We start from the raw sequence: 14,786 nt of genomic DNA on the forward strand, positions 1-14,786 counted from the left end.
CTCAGCTCACTGAGACTGCCATATCCTGTTTTGCTTAACTCTGTTCTCACCGTATTTCAGAAAGTGCCTTCAGGTGCGAAGTTGGAGAGATCACAGGGCTCAACTCGTTTCTTCCCCTTTCTCAGTCAGTCCTGCACTGCTTGTTGTCTAATGTATGAAAGCCATTCTTTATATTTTTTTCAAGTTTTCTAGGGTTTTTTATCTTAACGGTAGGAGGGCAAGTCAGGTCCCAGTTACTCTAATGACTAAGGACACGAGTCAGCCAAGCTTGGATCCTCATCTGTGGTTGACTTGTCCTGACTCTTTACAAGTGAAGCTTCTGCTCTCCCTGCCATACTAGCTGAGATCGCGGATTTCCCTCTACAGAAGTATGTTCAGTTTCATTTACTTCTGAGGGCTGGGCATGGAACGTAGCAATCTTAGAAGCAAAAAAAAAAAAAAAAAGGATGGGATGACCTGCTCAGTGGACACTATTTCAACGACAGTTCAAGGGCTTTGTTCTCACTGTGGCTGGGCCAGATGCCCAAGACTGGTGAACCTTTTTGCTCCCAGGGATTCACTCAGGATCTTGACCATTATTTCTTAACCCAGGTGGTATTAATTCCATTAACATTCTTTAAACTGTTTATGAACATTTGTGTATAGTAAGTATGAAATAATTCACAATAAAAATTAAGAGTTTTGCTTACAGTAAGGTTAAAACTTTGGAATTATCCAGTTCATATTTTGGGTTTTAGCCATTGTGACATAAATATATCCCTGTGGGCACATTGCTATCAAAAAACAACAAACAACACACAAACGAACCAGGAAATAAAAACTCATCTGCCAATGGACCATCAACTCTAAAGCTAAGATATTCAGAAAAAAATATTAATTACTGTGACAAACTTGATTAAATATATTTCATATTGCAATACAATATAAGATTTGGTAGAACAAGGTGGAAAAAAAATGTAGTTTCTACCCTGAAGGACCTAAAAGGTATGTATGGTGGCAGAGTTCGGGGGCCTGGGCTTAAAGAGACAATTAGAAAATAACAGATAAAAATGGGTGCCGGAGAGCCAAAGGTGTTATTGCAGCAACGAAGGAAAGATTTTTTTTTAGTGTAAGTGACATATTAAATGATTCTAATAAAGTAAGCAGAAATTAACTAGGCAAAGGACGTGTGTGGTGTGGTGTGGGGTGGGAAAGCTGGGGAGGTCATGAACAGGCGTAAATGAGGGCATTGAGGCGAGAATACCACGCTCGGTGCAGGAACCGTTGGTGTCTATTTGTCCAGAGCATGAAGTGGGAGACTGGTGGTGTCTGAAAATGAGGCTCAACTCCATGAAGAGTTTACACAGCATGTTAACAAGCTTGGACTTTACCTACAGTGTAAGGGAGCCATTAAAGAATTTTAAGAAGGTGGGTTCTGTAAACAGCTCTGTTTTTGCATATGTCCTGTGGAGCGTAGAGTTGACATGAATAAGAATAGTGGGTACAAGAGTCAAAGGTTTTTGTAGTAACTGAGTTAAGAGAAGATGCCTGCCCCTGAACAAAATTTAGGGACAGAAGAGGGAGAGTAATGGACGGGTTACCGGATGACACAGCATCAGGGAACTGCAGGAGATACCCTTCATCCTCAAAACTAGAGGGAAGGAGCAAGCAGGAATGGTTTATCTAAGCGATTTCATAGGTGAGGGATCTGCAAGTTAAGAGAGATTATAATTATGGCCTCAGTTTTCCCAGTGAAAGGGGTCTGAAAGTGATGGGAGAATTTGATAAGATTTGTGCCGATCTGAAGGAGTAGCTGAGAGAGAGGAGGCTGCGTACAACTCAAGGGACTGATAGCAGAAACTGAGGATCCAACTAAGGTTTGGAAATATGATTTTATGGCAGCAGCATCTAAAAGACTGGGAGATTTCTCACCCGTGGGACTCAGCTGCTCAGCTGTAGGAAAGGGAACATGGTAGGTTGAAGCCCTAATCGGAGTTTTGTTGGGCTGAGTTAGGAGGATAGGGTTTCAGAGTTTTTCTGAGTAGCCATTAAGAGCTTTCTTTAAATAATCAAAACCCATCTTTTAAAAGTTCTCTCACACTCCTATAATGAAGGAGAGAAAATACATTCATTGGGATTTCTCTGGGGAAGAACACAGTTCAGTTTTATTCGGAAAATTTTTTCTTGGAGTTGGGAAGGAGGCCCCAAAGGCATGTTGAAGAAATGATACTCACTAAAACAGTATGCATGAGAGAGGGAGGATGTTTTGTGTTGCTTCAATAGAGGGGAGAAAGAAAAGAGAAAGAAAAGGAAGAAAAGAAAGTTGTCGCAGAAGTCTAACCCTCACACAATATATCTCTTCATCGACAACTCCAAAAATTCAGGGAGAATCTCATGAACACTTGGTCGAGACTGATGTGTCATGTAAACTTAACAAGTGACTGAATTTCACACATATGTTAGTGCAAGGCGTACAGATACAAGAAACATAGACATAGGAACTGGAGGCAGAGTCGATCAGGAGAATTTAAGCTCTCAGGAGTAGACATTGGTAATTCACACCAGTTTTACCTTTGGTGGCAGGAAAATCACACAATAGCTTCTCTCAAAGACAGAATTCTAACTGATCGCTCTGAATTTCCTGACTGCCAAGCTTATGCCTTACAGACAGGGAGCGTTCAACATATAAGCAAACTCTATTCTGAGTCGTCCTTCCCAAGGATGCATGCTACCTTTTCTAAGAGGAACAGGAAAGAAAAGAGTGGCTGCATCTCTGACCTTTCACTGCCTTCAAATAAACAACTCAAAGCACACCTCAGTGCTGTCATTTTCACATAACAAGGGCACGACATTTTCAAACATCAGAGTATTATGATAGCACGTGTAAATTTTCTAAGTGACTGGATAACAAGAGACATGTATATTCAGTAACTATTGTAAATCCCTGTGGCTGGGCTGCAAGTAAAGCCACCCCTATAACAATCCTGCACCAACACCTGTAGGCATTGGGTCCTAAAGATGAAGTATTGGCTCTCAGTTGTCCTCTGGCTGGTCCAGGACATTGTCCGCAAAAAGCTTGTCAGGTTGGTCACTGTAACGGCTAACACTGGATTATCTAATAATCAGGCTAAGGTCGTGCTTCGGATGTCAGCATGGCAGGGGCATCGCATTTTCTTTCAATGAAAGTCTTCCAAGTAGTCATTAGAGGAAAATGTATTAGGCAAGGTTTAGTTTTGTTTGTTTGGGGTTTTTCCCCCTAAATTTTGGATTAAATTGGGAGCTGGAGAGATGCGTAGGGGGAGAAAAAGTTTTCCTCAGCCTTCTTGAGTTCTTAGATAGGTCTGAAAATCAAACTGACGATGACAGATTAACAGGAGAAAAGCATACAAAATTCTCTGCGTTTTTACATGCACGTAGGAGACTTCACCAGGAAACGAAGGCCATAAGAGCAGGAAGCTGGTATTCCTTTTAGATAAAGAAACAATAAATGTGTGAAGAATTGACCGATCGAAGGGATTTGGGCTAGGTGTAGTAGGTGGCGAAGAAGTAACAAGGAAGACAGGGGTGAGTTTAACAAGGTTTGTTTGTTCAGATTTCTCAACCCCAGATTCCTCGTCTCCAGTGATGAGGGGGTTGTCCTTCCTCCTGGTACAGGGAGAGCATCTTTCAAGTGGGAGTTTTGTCATCTGTTTAATGAAGAAGAGTGAGGGGGTGGAAGGAAGTCAGAGTGACCTTCCTGCTTCTGCCTTTTCTCAAAACCCTTCAGTTTAAGGTATTTGATATGGCCACATATTTTGGGTCAGTGTGTCCCGAACCCCGTAAGATGCAAATCATACTTTTGTTAGTAATTATGCCTTCAAAAGTCACTCTATGGCCTATGTAGGTGGATATTTTCCACAAACATAATGGTGTTGGGTTCTAAGCAAAAAAGTATCAAAACAAGATGGGATAGTCAGCTGGAGAGAGGGGGAATGTCCAAGTTTATTTGACAAAGATGAAAGACAGAAAATATTTCACCATTACGCCTTACTCATTCAACCTCAAGTCTTCAGCAACTCAGAACTCTTACAGCTAACAGTCTGTTGACTAATAAAAATTCTTAGGGGACTGATTCACTGAATAGATAAGAATTATTCATAAATTAACCATAATTAGCATTTCAATTGTATGTAAATGAACTAGTTCTGAAGTACTTAAGGGTGTTGAAGGTGCTTAGAAATAGTTTACGGTCAATGTTATTTTAAACATTCTGCTTATACTTAGACAATTAAGTTGTACTCTTTGTAAGTAAGCAGAGATGAACTTTATTCAAGTCTAGCTCAACCTCGGAAGTTCCAAAATCCATAAAATCTGAATATTGCTGAGTTTTTTAAAAAAGGTTTCATTATAGCTTTTAAATTCTCTTTTTTTTCTTTTTTTAGTTATACCAGGAAGGAGATCCAGAAGATATGCCTACAGTTGAGTATAAAAAGAGAGTCCAAAGATATATTTCATATATTATTAAAACCTTAGCTTAAAATATATCCTAACTGGTCACTGTGCATTCCAAAGCACATACAACATCAGACTGGCCAAGCTGGTATCTTCTATTTAACTATATTCTTGTGTCCAGTGGGTTGGAGGGAAGGGAAAAAAAATCTCTTCCCCCACCAATTTTAGATTCTCTAACTTGGGCCTGTAAATCAGACTGACTAAAGCCAGATTAACAAGAGGAAAACAAGTTTATTAACGTGTGTATCTCACATACACATGAGAGAAACTCAGGGGTTAGTAAGAGGTGGCTATATCTTGGGTTTATACAGCATTTTAACAAAGGAATGATACATTTTTAGGGAAGTAACAAAACAAAGGAAAAGGACCTGGAATCTACAGGTCTCAAATTGCTAGAAGGTAAAATTTGGGAAATTAATAGCTAATAAAGGCTGGTTAGCACAGTTTGTTATGCTGAGTCCTCTGATGCTGCCTGCATGTTGGCTGACAAGGGTCTTAATTTGTCTCAAGTGGCGACATCTTTGTAAATTTCTGTCCTGCTTTTAGACAAACAGAGGGAGAGTAGAGATCTTTTCTTGTATCTGCTTCTCAATTGCCTTCCGCTCAAAGTCATTCTTACACCAAAGTGGCATATTTGGGGTGGTAAACTCTTCTACCCTTCAGGGACAGTATTTTGCTTGTTGCTGTTAAAACCCAACAAACCTTCCAGTATTGGTAGAAAATATGAAAGGGGGATCAGCTTTTGATGAGATATACAGAAATTATACTTCTTGTTAATATCAAAAGAAAGTGTCAGTCCATTGCATTAACCAACGTAAAATCCAAGTAATTATCATATTATCAGCATTAATATCAGTGGGAAAATATCCAATTGGCCTATTGTAGAAGTTTCAAATCAAAGACAGTTTGAGTACAAATATCATGAAAGAGCAACGAACATAAATATCTTAGAGTTCAAATACCTTTCATGTATTTCAATATGAAAGAGAAACTATGAATTCATTATATTGGTTTTTTCCCCCTCTTCTGAGATATCAAGAGTCTCACGTGGGCAGCAGTTTTATGAAATAGTCTTGGGATTTAAAAAAAGTTAAAATTTTAAATGTCTACTCTGACTCTCTACCCAAATATCTTAGAGGAACCTCATGTCCTCTGTTGCTTAAAACCTTCCAAAGCTTCCTACTGCATCACCTTTAGAAAGAGGTTCAAACTCACTAGTTTGGCAATGCAGACATTTCAGTATTGGGTTCCCTCTTCACCCTTTATTCCTTACAATTAAATCTTCAACATCATTATTACCTCTCTGTCCACAGGTTCAAGCACTTCATTCTCCCCTCTGACTCCCTGTTTTGCACATGCTGTTTCCTCTACCTGCGATGCCCTTCTGTGCCACATCCACTGGCAACCTGAGAGTTGAAACTTCAACCACTCAGATCACCTGATCACCAACCCTCTCCAACTCACATTCCAAAAAAGCTGTGTAGGGACCTCCTTTGTCCTTCTGGTTATACTGGAGCTGCATTGATTTTTTTTTTTTTTTTTTTGAACCAGACTTCAGTAATTGATCTTCTCATTTCTTCTGTCTACCAGAAGTCAAGTTACTTGCAGTTGAAGAAAGTCAGGTTGTGTTCTCTGTTCACCTTTTTTCATCCTTATGATTTCAGTGCCTCATGCAGAGACTGAGATGTGGTAAATTTTCAATAAATTATATGTTAAATAAGTTAACTTTCAAAAATTTTGAATAGCCACAGACAATATGTTTCCATACCTTCACATATGGCTTATTACACCTGCACTCTCATACTGTTTTCTTTATCTTCTTTCAAGTCTCTGCTTAAATGTCACCTTATCAGAATGGCCTTCCCTAATCTCCCTGTTGAAGCATATCATTCAATTCTCATTTATTACCCTCTTTCTACCCTGCCTTGCTATTTTTCTATGTAGCAATTTTCATCTCCTGATATGTACATATATATATATACATACATATTTTTTTACTGTCATTCCCTCTAGCATGTAGAGCCTTTGTTTTGTTCTCTGCTGTATTACTAATTTCTAAAATAGTGTCTCAAACATAGAAAGTGTAAATTCATTTATTTAACAGATATCTATGTTAATAATATTACTATTTTGTAGTGCCAGGGACTGTTCTAAGTGCTTGGGATACACTGATGAACAAAGTACGCTCGTTCCCTTTTGAGTGTCCAGGACAAGGGACTGGTGAGGGGAAAGGAAGACAAGAAAAAATAAACATAATAAATAAGGAAATTGTTTGCTATACTGGAAGATGTTATGAAAAATGAAAGTAGAGTGAAGAGGACCGGCTGTGCTTAGGGGGCACTTGATGCTATTAAACAGGATGGTCAAATACATATTAATTGAATAAACAAATATGTATTTTGTGACGACACAGTTGTTTAATGAATGAATAGCTCTTATTCCATATGCGCAGCTGTTTTATATATATTTAAACTTGGATTAGTTAAATAACTTTGGCTCACCATCATGAATGGGAACTTTTAGAACGGAAACTTGTTTGAACTGGATATTTCACCTCATGTCAACATGATCTGAAAATCTATGTTCTTAATAAGATACCCTGATTATTGAATCTCTTGAGTTGGAAGTAAACCTGTACCCCTCTAGTCATGTCATTTCACAACATTTCTTTTCATTTGTTTGTTTTGACAATTCTTTTTTTTTATTGAAGTATAGTCAGTTTACAAAGCTGTGTTAATTTCTGGTGTACAGCATAGTGATTCAGTTATACATATATATTTTTTTCATATTCTTCTTCATTATAGGCCATTACAAGGTATTGAATACAGTTCTCTGTGCTATACAGTAGGACCTTGTTGTTTATCTGTTTTATGTATAGTAGTTGGTATCTATAAATCCCAAACTCCCATTTTATCCTTCCCTACCCCATTTTCCCCCAGTAACTATAAGTTTGTTTTCTATGTCTGTGAGTCCATCTCTGTTTTGGAAATAAGTTCATCTGTGTCCTTTTTTAGATCCCCCATGTAGTGATATCATATCACAACAGTTCTTTTAGTGCAAAGAAGCTGTGGTATGTCCCACCCAGTGTAGGCAGCCAGAGGAAGAGCCAAGCCTCCTGAACTACAATCCAGTGCTCTTTCCATTAGATCGGGCTGGTTCAAAACCAAATTTTCATTTCTGAATCCAACTACTAGCCTTATATAAATGCCACAAATTTTATATTGGTAGGTAAAGTCTATTTGTTTTTCAGTATTTCAGTCTTCCAAACTATGAAACAGGATAAGGAAGAAAAGATTTGCCATCTGCCGTGCAGGCAGATAACTAGAAATAATAATGTTCCTAAGTGAACTTTCCTCTAACTTCCCACTTTAGCTCATTTGTCTTGTATATCTAATTACTTATTCATATATTCAAACATTTTTATTGAGTGTCAATTCCGGTCCAGGCTCTGTGCTAAGCACATCCGACATAGAGATGATTACTACTTGATTTAACAAAGTCTATTCATTAATTCATTCCATAATGATTTATTGACTATTTGCTTTGTGTCAGGCATTGTTCTAGGTGTTGGAAGAGCAGCAAAGAACAAAAAATGCAAATTTACTACTCTCATATAGTTTGCATTTGGGGATGTGAGAGAAATAATTAAACATTTAGATAAACAATATAATGTTAGGTTGTTAATTCCTTAGAAGAAGAAAGAAGCAAGGGAATCGAGTGATGGGAGAGAACTGTGATTTTAAATAGAACTATCTGGGAAGCCCTTTTGGAGGTGAGGGGTCACTTCTGAGCAAGACTTGGATGAAGGAAGGGAGGAAACCATGCAGAGGTGTGGGAGGAGAGCATTCAAGACAGACAGCCCAGCCTGAGGTTGAGGTGCTCGGCGGTGGATTCTGGATGCAGCAATGTGGCCCGTGTCGGTGGTGTGCTGGCTCTGGCTTTCTACACCCTCCAGAGCCAACTATGCTCACCTCTTCCCAAACTTCCCATGACTTCCATGTTTAGTCATATTTGTAGCCTGAAGTCAGCCGTGGTGGGAGTACTACGTCATCCAAAGCAGCAAACATGACCAATCAGAGCTTTCTCTAGTTGTTAAGCATTTGGCACTATACCACATCCTCTGTTCCCACGCACTGGAGGGGAGAATGGTGGTAGTGAAGCCATCTCAGGGGGCGGATCTGCCTTCTGTGAGACCCGGTCCCGTGGTGGAGAGCTGGCCAAAAGCTAGTGCCTGGTTCCTTGCGCATCCTGACAGTTTCCTCCTAGCCCAGCATGGGAGGCGGAGGGAGCAACCATAGCAGTTACTGCTCCTTGTAATTGGCAGCTGGTGTCAATAAAAAACCCTTTTGTCCCTTCCTTGCACTTAGGTGCCATTCTGGTTTTTTAAAAATGTTTAGTCTGTAACACCTGTTTTATCGCTTTCATGGTACCATCAACAACTAAACCTGAAAGAATAGAAAGGCTAAGTAGAGGACAGGAACACAAAACACTAAAACCTCCCAAAGTAAGGGGGACATAATAATGGCTTTAAGCCCCAAAATACTCATTTTAGAAGTGTTATCACATTTTTAGAGCTTTATTGTCAGGTATTAATATGATGGCGATGATAGTAAAGCAATTAATGCATTGCAAAAAGTGTCATACAACTTATTTTTTTCAATTAATTGACAGTGTATGCAGTTCCAATTATTGTGCAGAAAGGATCTTATCATTACCCTTTATATGTAAATGATAGATTTCATTTATTAACCCAGAGCCTATGCATACAGATAAACAATGGTTAAAAGCAAAATAAAATGTTTGCTAGGTGCAAGTAAGAAAAATAACTTGACTGGCTTACTAGCTTAAAACAGAGAGACAGAGACAGAGACAGAGGCAGATTCAAGGGTAAGAAAACCACTGGGCCTTAGGGAGTACTGACACAGGGACTGGAACGCCTGATACCCAGGCAGAATAGACTCTCATTTAGTTTCGCCCTCTCTCTTTGCATCAGCTTCATTCTTTTATTCCATCTACAGACCAGTTATCACTACTCATTAGCACATATGGTAGAACGTGGCCTTTGTCCATTACTTCTGGGTTTTCTAATCACATATGAAGACCGGCTGAGGGTCTTTTCTCCTATCTCTAAATTTCTAGGTGGGAGAATCCGATGCAGTTTGCTAAGCTGCACATTCCTGGTCTAATCAGCTGTGGCCAAAGGGCCTGGACTCTCACAGTACAAATATGGCTGCTGAAAACCCATCCATGTGAAGAGTCCAGGAATGAGGAAAGAGATAGATGTTTTTATAGGTTAAGCAAATAGCCTATAAGGGCCCACATCCAAATACTTCAGACCCAATTCTAGAGTAGAAAAGGACTCCAAAAAATCATTGAGTTCAATCCACTGCCTAATGCACTGCTCTCTTCTGTCCTCTCTCAGACCGATGTAGTCAACCTCTGCTTAAACCCTCGTAATAACAGAGAGCTGACCAAAGCATGTGGCAGCTCATTCCAGGGTGAGGCAGTTTCATTGTTAGAAGTTCCATTCTTGCACTGAGCTGAAATCTGCCTCTCTATGACTTTAATCTGTACTACTTTGTGGAATAATAAATTAGATGCCTAATTCCTTTTTTTATTTATTTGAAGATGATTAACATGCTCTTCACTGGTTTTCCCCAGGGTAAACATCTCCAACTCCTTCAAACATTCTTCCTTTGGTATGAATCCCTCGTCCTTTGCAATTTTCATAACTGGTTCACTTTCAGTTGTCTACAAAAGACAGTTTTATTCCAAATATACAAAGCAGTGAAGGGATCAGCTTGGCTCGCATCACTGGCAAATCTAGTCAGTCTTCAGAGAGTGGGTGAGCCAACGGCTCAGTTACTCATTTATCTTTCAGTGAATGCTTGGTAGGCATTTGTACCAGGCATTCAAGATATGTCAGGACCCAAGCAAACTGCCATTCTAGAGCTTATATTCCAGTGGAAAGAGGCAGATGATAAACAATAAATGCAAACAAAATCCCCCCCCCCAATTATACATATGTTAGAATATGGTAAGTGCTTTTAATAAAAAGAGTGGACAAGGAAAGGGGGCTGAGACTGTAAGGGTGGCAGGTGGCAGGTCAGAGTACGTTTCATTGAAATGTGAATAAAGACTTAAAGGTGAGGAAGTTAAGGTGGTGGGGGGTATACGAGGTGGGCAGGGGATATTTGAAAGAAAAGCAGAGAAACAACTTCAAAGAAGACCCTAAGGTGAGACAGTGCCTGGCATATTCTAGGGACAGGAAAGAGCCAGGACACTGGCAAGAAATGAGTAAACAAGAGGAGCGTCATCAAAGATGAGGAGAGGGAGAGGACCGGGGACTAGGTCAGGTCATGGAGGATTTATAAGCTTCTGTAGGGACCTTGGCTTTTACTCAGAATGAACTCAGGCTCCATTTCAGGCTTCTGAGCAGAGAAGTGACATAATTTTACTTACACTTGACAAGAATCTCCCTGGCTCCTACTGAAGATAGATTGTTGGGTGGCAAGAGTTTCTTCCTGTCTCTCTGCAGGCTGTATGTTTAGGTAGGCTCCTGTGGTGACTTGAGCGTGGCTGCCAGTCCATCAGGAGAGAGATGCTGATTGCTACCATCGTCAAACGATGGTAAATTTCATGCTGACTGGCCCACCTCTGAACCAACCCTTGGGTTTAAGGGAATGCGATGCTCTGATTGGCCTTAGATCTGAACTTAACACTGTGAAATGATCTCTATGGAAGGGGGGATGGTTACTTTGATGGGTTTAGCCCTGAAGCTGGGAATGAAGGTTAAACTCACCCAAATTGCATGGCTACTCCACAAGAGGAGAACAGCATGAACGTTGAGCTGCCAATAATATTGTTCTCCACAATTATCTTGGGATAAATATTATTGTTTTTTCTTAACACTTATTCTAACTAAACATAATCTGTGGGCAAAATATGAGTAGAACACAATGGGACTATTACATCCTAAATTGAATACTTTTATCCCATTAACAAATGCTAATGTTGTAATTGGTCTAGGTCAATGTTTCATGATTTCTTTTATAGGGTCTATCACCAAACCATGTATCCCTTAACATGCAGAGCATTTTGCAGCTGATTTTTAACACCCAAATTTGAGACTTTACATTTATATTCCTGTTGTACTCCTTTCAATATCATTTTGAATGCTGACTCTGTCTTCCTAATATAAGTTATCTGTCATTTGCAAATTTGGTAAATGTATTTCATTGTAAATACTAAATAAGGACAAAATCACATTCATTTCCCCTTTCTTAAAAAGACACTTGGAGGGGAGGGTATAGCTCACTGGTAGAGTGCCTGCTTAGCATGCATGAATTCCTGGGTTTGATCCCCGGTACCTCGGTTAAATAAAGACAGATAAACCTAATTGCCTCCCTTCCCCCCCAAAATTTAAAAAATTAAAAAAATTAAAAGGTACTTTATTTCTATATTAGAAAATGGGGGTGAAGGAATCATAGACTGAAGTGACAATGCTCCAATAGAAACATCTATTGCAAGAGAATTAAGAGATTTAACTAAATCTGAACGATTTTCAGCTCTCATTTCTCAGGTTTTCATTGTCAGTTTTAAAGAAATGTATTCAAACTACTTTGAACCCTTTAGAAATATTAAAATAAATTTTGAAAAGGCTGATGTTTTCCATTTATTATTTGGTTCCTTTCTTTGTGAAGTTACCAAAGAAGAATTTAGTTTGGAAGAGTTACTCATTCTGGGAATGAGCTTAAAAGCTGTATTTTTATTTGCATGCCATTTGTCAGTTATCATTCAGGTGGTTATTTGCATAAAGCTACACAAATTATAATGTGGCTCTTGTAATATATTTACAATATTTCATGGTTTATAATATGATAAAGCAAAATGTTGTTTCCTTTGTATTTAGCATTTTAAAAATCTTTTACTTTTCTGTATATTTTTCTTCACTTTTCTCATTCTCTCCTCCAGTTTAGTTCTTTACGCATGATCATTCTAAAAACTGCTGATCCACTCAAAGTATTGTGTTCTCTTCCAAGAATAATCTTTATTATATGCACAGTATAGGAAGGCCAGCCAACTATGCTGAGCTTTTTTCAGTGAACATGTAGATAAGCAGTCACTTTTGCAGAATACAAAAGAGGCAGTGTTTGTGCTAAGGCAGTCTTTTTGCTCGCTGCCATCTAATCCTTTCTTTTTCTAATGTAAAATTTATTTTTACCAAAGTAACACATGCACAAAGCTTAAAAAGTAAATAGCTCTGGAAGATTTATCATGAAATAAACAAAACCCATACTGTAATCTTCTGTCTCACCCTTTTCTTATCCTCAACTATTATGTCTGAGAAACAACCAGTTTCAACTCTTCGCGCCGACTTTCCCGATACTTACCTCCGTGCTTCTAAATAATATGTTCATCCGCTATTTTCTCACCTATCAATTCTAGACCTTATGTACTGGCTTCCTGCTGTGGAATATGAGAATTTATATTCCCAACACACACACATACGTACACAGCCTCACTTCTCTTCTGTCCTCCCATGAAATTGTTTTGCACTCTTAATTTTATTAATATTCAGTGTTTACCTTTTTATGAAGATGTAACTGTTTTTACAACTGATCCTCAAAGTGTACACGATTACATCTCCTTACAATTTTTTATTTATCTTGAAGTTAATTTTTGAAAAATTTCCATGTATCTTTTATTAATTTTTCCCCCAAGCTTGCCAACAGTACTATAAACCCTGCTCAATATAGTCAGACATTTTGGTCTACCAGTTCCATGTTTTCTCTTGGACTAATCTTTCCTGGGGCCCTTGCATCTCATATTGTATTGGAACCCAAGGACAGTGGTGGAGCTGTACAGCTGTTGGCCTAGGCTTCTTTCATTGATACCTAATTTACTTCTTTTATATGTTGGATCTCTGGTTTCCTGGGTACCAGATATTCTTTACTGATATAGTCCTTTGTTGAGGCATACACCTTCCAGAAGACTTCAAAGGAAAAATATGTAGGAAACAAACTTTTTTGACATTTAATGTATCTAGAAGTATCTTTATTCTAGTTTCACACACTGATAATTTGGAGAGGAACCTTTTTTCTCAGTACTCGGGAAGCACTGTGTGACGTTTGTCTGAGGTGGAGGGGGCAGGTGGGCATTGACATGTGAAAAAGAGAATCTTAGTACAGTTTTTCTTTGAATTTCTTTTAGTATAAGTGAGGCTGAATATTTTTATTTTTACTTTTCATAATGTTTGTTCATATTCTATTCATATGCTTTGCCCACTTTTTTCATTTAGTTGTTGGTCTTTGACTTTTTTACTTTTAGGAACTCCTTATATGTTAAAGAAATCTGCCCTTTTCTATGATAAGAATTGGTAATATTTTCCTGCAAAGACTCAAGGACCTGGAAGGAAACTGACAGCATCTTTTAAAATTAAAAATGCATTCTACCCAGAAATTTAATTTATAGTAAAGTATCTATCCATATATTCACACATGTGAAAAATGACTTATAAACTGAAATATTTATTGCAGAATTGTTTGTAAACAGCAAGACTGGAGACAACCTCAATGTCCATCAATGAGATCTAGTTAAGTAAATCATGACTTTTATTTGGTGGAATATTATGCAGCCATATATAAAGAATGAGGTAGTTCTAAACATACTGAATGAGAAGGACAGAGCTCTAAGATATATTTTAAGCTAAAAAATAAGTTGCAGATCAATGTGTACTGTGGTTACCACTTTGGCATAAAAAGAAAAACTATGTGTGTACCTAATCAATCTATACATTAGCACGTCTGTGGAAGAATATGCAGTAAACTGGCAGGATGGGTTGCCTCTGGAACATGGGACACAGCAGGTAGGGAGCAGGAGTTAAAGATACGTGCTTTTTCTTTTTGTAAAAGCTTTACTGATACATAATTTACATATGATGAAATTCACCAGTATTAAGTGTATAATTTTAGTATATGTAGTAGATTGTACAGCTGTCACCACAGTTAGTTTTAGAACATTTCCATTAGCCTAGAAAGAAAACTTGTATATTTTTAGTTTTTCCTCATTCCTTTTCCTAGCACTAGGCAACGACTTATCTACTTTTTGTCCTTATATTAATTTGCCCTTTCCAGGCACATTGTATATGCTTTTATCCTTTTGAATTTATACCATTTTGAATTTATATCCCCTATTCAAAAATATAACCCCTAGAATTATCTAATTGATCCTATTATTTTGCCTCTTCTCAAAGGAAAAAACGCAGCATAAAAAAGCTAAAGGAAGTCTTTAGTACATAAGCAGATGAGAAGTGA

This window comes from Camelus dromedarius, chromosome 9 (assembly GCF_036321535.1).
Source record: "Camelus dromedarius isolate mCamDro1 chromosome 9, mCamDro1.pat, whole genome shotgun sequence".
NCBI lineage: Eukaryota > Metazoa > Chordata > Mammalia > Artiodactyla > Camelidae > Camelus > Camelus dromedarius.